Below are 4,453 nucleotides of genomic sequence, written 5' to 3'. Positions count from 1 at the left end.
AAAGTTTGCAGCATTTACTCATAGAGAGATCAGCTGTTAATGTATGCTTTTCAAGGAGCTATTGTTGAAGAAATGTTTTGAGGGTCTGCACTGTTAATTCCAGGATCAACTTTTTACTCTGTACTATATTCTTTCTGCCATTCATTTTCAGTAGTTTGAGTTAATAACAATTAAGAGTTCAAGTGAATATTTTTTTGACTTACAAATGTCACAGTTGTTTTGAAACTTGAAAAATTAAGGACATTAACTCATCTGTAACATCCATGACAAAATGTGTGTAACATCCGTGACGTGGAAGAAACAGCTATAAAATATTTAACGATTATGTTTTTGTGAACTAATTAGATGCCATGAGATTTGCATAGCTTTCACATGGACACTATGAGAATGAACATCTTTTTGCTTGAGGCAGAGACCTGAGTTTTACACTTTTTGTTAATAAGGTGTGAAGTGAGTTCACAAATCTTGTAATATCTGTGACGGAACCTTTCCTTTATTTTCTGCAATAATAATAAATATTATTCAACAACTTTTTTCTGTAAAATGATACTGATCTTCTAAATTGATTCTATTAATAAAAACTGACAAAAGTAACTTCATTTTCAATATATATAGTTTGAAAATAGTAAAAATGTAACATCCATGGCAACTGGAATGGCTGTTATCAGAATTTCCCAGTGTTGTAAATTTAACATGTTTAACAGTGTGGACAAAGTGTTAAATGAAATTAGCATTAACATGTTCAATCAACATGTTGGGATGTTAATGGTAAACAATTTAACATTTAACATGTTGTTGTTAAATGTTTAATAGTGGAGACGAGCCTTTACAAGCTTTTTGTAATGCTAGGGTAACCAAACTATTGCAAGATTGGGTGGAAGCAAGGCAATCAATCAAGAGTTGGTATCCAAAGAGCTTTAGTTGGATCAGTGACAGAGATATCCAGAAATGATGCTGCAGATGAAGTCAACCATCTTCCAAGGATTTGGCAACGTATTGTTGACATGGCAGGGGACTCTATTTAAATTATATCATGTCAAAAGTAACCTGAATAAATTTAGTTACGAACAAACTTAGCACAGTAGTATCACAGACAAGCACTTGTCAATAACTAACATTCGAATGGAGCGACAGAAAGGTCTCTTTGTTCAGGTCATAAACCGCTAGAGAAAGTGTGGAGTGAGTTGTTTCCGTACCAAACCAAAAACCCGCCTATTGATTCTGCCTGTACTAGAGGTGTAGATCAGTTGCAAGGAGGTAATTGAACTCATTGTTATGCTCCCTTTGTAAGAAAGGGACGTGACGTCATGTCGTTGTGTAGGGACCTAAACTCTGCTGTCTGATTTTGATAATAAATTATTAAAAGTATTTTAGTTTGGTCCTTTAAATGTGCAGAAATTTGATCTGAACAAATGTAATATTTTAAAATTCCTTTTTAGAACGAAATGTTACATTTGTTCAAATAAAAGTTCTGCACATTTAAAGGACAAATGTAAAATTCCTTCAATCCTTTATCATCGCAATACACTGCTCTCTTAAACTGACTGAGCGTATTGGAAATTAAATCAATGACTTTCCCAAAACACACTATGAAGCAAAAAAAAAACGAGCAAAATTGTGCTAAACTTTTTTGTTTGAAGTATCTCAAAGAATAACCCTCTGAAAATAATAACATTCCTTACAGTTCACTCTGTACATCCTCGTTTCATTTAAGAGCTAGGGTAAGTTAAAAGTATAAAATAATTGTATCTCCTTTTCGTAAAAATCAATGTGAAAATTCATACATAAGATAATTTTGCACCTTTGTAAAAGGCATACATAATGTTAGTTTTTCTAAAAATTATTTCTTTACTTATTTATTGAGATATTTATTTGGATTTATCACACGTGTCGTTTTTCTTAATGGTTGTTCTTAGCTGTTTGTGTTAAAATTTGTTTTATTCTACCTTAAATACTGTCAGAAGCATAAAATCTCAGCGCAATGTGTAATTTATATAGAACTTTCCATTTTTATCATAAGATGCATTATTATTGATGGTTTTCCCTCAGGCCTTAACATGAATTGCAACAAATTATTTGAAATAATTATTTAGCTTTTAATTGATGTTTAATTTTTTTGTTGGAATGAATTCCTGTTCTTATTTCGCTTACTTTAAAATACAGGCAACTTTGGAAAACATATTATATGTCTTTCACGTGTTAAATTTTATGGTACCTTATCAACACGTGAAAGACATATACTGTAATATGTTTTCCAAAGTTATATGTGTTAAAAGTTATGTAATCAAGATGTATATACAGGCAACATATTACGTAGGTGGATTAATTGATTTCATTTCAACTAATTCAAATGAAGAATGAAAAATAATTCGTAATGTACGAGTATACAATTACGTGGTAACAAAATTCGGTATGGAGATTATTATTTCAAGCAAATATGATGTATTTAATTTGTAGTCATTAAGACATTAGGTGGAATATATATGTAATTGTGCTTAGTGTTTTCTGGATGGTTGTACATCTCTTCTTTTTGCTTAAATCTCTTTCCATTTCACAAAAACGTCTTATATATGCTTTCTAATTATGAATTTTGTATGATAGAAGCCTGTTTCCTATTTTGAACGTTTGAGAATATTTACATCTATATTAACCTAATAAAAATGTTCTTATACTTTACTTCTAAATTGTTTGTTACTTATCTGTATGCCTTGCTTTATATTTCGAGATCATTGTCAAGCATCAGGTTTTGTAGTTTGTTGTACAGATTCTTAGTTTATACATTTATAATATCAGGAGTTGATGTTGATAGATATTTCACACCGGTATATTCGTAATTATTATTGGATTTAGAATACATTCTACTGCCTGTGTCTCACGTCCCGAACCGAGAGTTCCCTAGAGCTTATAACCACGCCTCTTTGGTCTGCACGGACCGGCACGTCAGCTGCAGCGTGCAGCACGGCAGCATATTACATATTCTGAAAACATTATCCTATGCCAGCACAGGGGTTTTTACTGTTTATAATTCTGGATACTGTAATCGTGGTTACCACTATCGCTATTATCTCTGATGGCGATTTCCTAAAATGTATGTACACACTAGGCCACTCTTCGTTCAGTCTGGACAACTGCTGAATTACCATAGAGCAGCATTTCTCAAAGTATGTTCCGGGGTTCCGTGAGCCCTATGTAAATTTAAATTTTATTTTATACTTTTTTACTTGGTTATTTAACGACATTGTATCAACTACTACTGATGGGATTGATGATAGCGAAATAGTATTTGGCGAGATAAGGTCGGGGATTCGTCAAAGATTACCTGACATTCGCCTTACGGTTGGGGAAAACCTCGGGGATAAAATCCAACCAGATAATCAGCCCAAGCGGGAATCGAACCCGCGCTCGAGCGCAACTCAAGATCAATAGGCAAGCATCTTAGCCGACTGGGCTGCTCCGGTGGCTATTTTATACTTAGTGGATACTATAAAAATATATAAATGTTACGAAAATATGAATCAATAATAACATGAAACCACCAATAATAATAATAATAATAATAATAATAATAATAATAATAATAATAATAATAATAATAATAACCCAAGAATATGCTTAATAATAATGTTTAATGAACATCTAAAACGGAAAATACCCATAATACTCATCACTTTCATTGCTGGATTCTCTGCGTATGTGTTCACTAAAACAAAATATCGAAAAGACAAAATTCAGAAGTACAGTAGAAATGAGACTACAACTTTCCGCCATAAAACCAGATTGCAGGCTTAAAAAGCAAATACATTAGTCCTACTGAACGGAATTATTGAGATACTAGCTTTCACTTGTCTGTTAATTATTAAATATTAATAAAATATTACAAGGATTCCGCTATTACACTTTAGATTAAAAGGGGTTTCGCGGTGGAAAAAGTTTGAGAAACACTGCCATTGAAGAAAGAGTTTACGAATGTGTACACGTGATAACCGTAATCGCGATTAGGTCGATAATCTCGAGTAGAGACTGTAGTATACCACTGGGATTAGTGTTAAGTTACAGGAATTGATGAGGACATATCTGTTTTGTGAGAGGATAGCCTATACATTCGCTTGTGCATGGCTGATCTTGCTCCATAGCTGATGAAAGGAGTCCTGAAAAGGCCGATGTATTGAATGTAGGGTAGTAGGCACATGTGGTACCCAGCACCTCCTACTCCCCCCCTCTGCGTCTCGCCCCGCAAAGAAACAGCTCAGGAAGTGAGGCAAGGGCAGTATATCTAATATATATTTCTGGTAGGTAATAAAAATACAAGTTTGGGATGTGTAGTAACTCCATTTAATGGATATCAAGTACACTCACTTTATTTTCTTTTCTATGTTGATTCAATTTTATTTTAGACTGTGTTTTTTTTATTGTTCTCCAATGTTATATTGTCGTTATTAGTAGGCCCTGGATT

The 4,453-nt window shown here is 33.2% G+C and overlaps 1 long non-coding RNA gene across 1 annotated transcript in view; it reads left to right on the top strand.

Annotated features, from left to right (window-relative positions):
* Window positions 1-1,805, top strand: part of LOC138693836 (uncharacterized) — a 26,261-nt gene extending 24,456 nt beyond the window's left edge. The window contains exon 4 of the long non-coding RNA XR_011330530.1: window positions 850-1,805. This is a non-coding gene — a long non-coding RNA (uncharacterized lncRNA). The remainder of the gene's footprint in view (window positions 1-849) is intronic.
* Window positions 1,806-4,453: the final 2,648 nt, after the last annotated feature.

This window comes from Periplaneta americana, unplaced genomic scaffold (genome assembly GCF_040183065.1).
Source record: "Periplaneta americana isolate PAMFEO1 unplaced genomic scaffold, P.americana_PAMFEO1_priV1 scaffold_23, whole genome shotgun sequence".
Taxonomy (NCBI): Eukaryota; Metazoa; Arthropoda; class Insecta; order Blattodea; family Blattidae; genus Periplaneta; species Periplaneta americana.
This window is presented reverse-complemented; position numbering and strand designations above follow the sequence as displayed.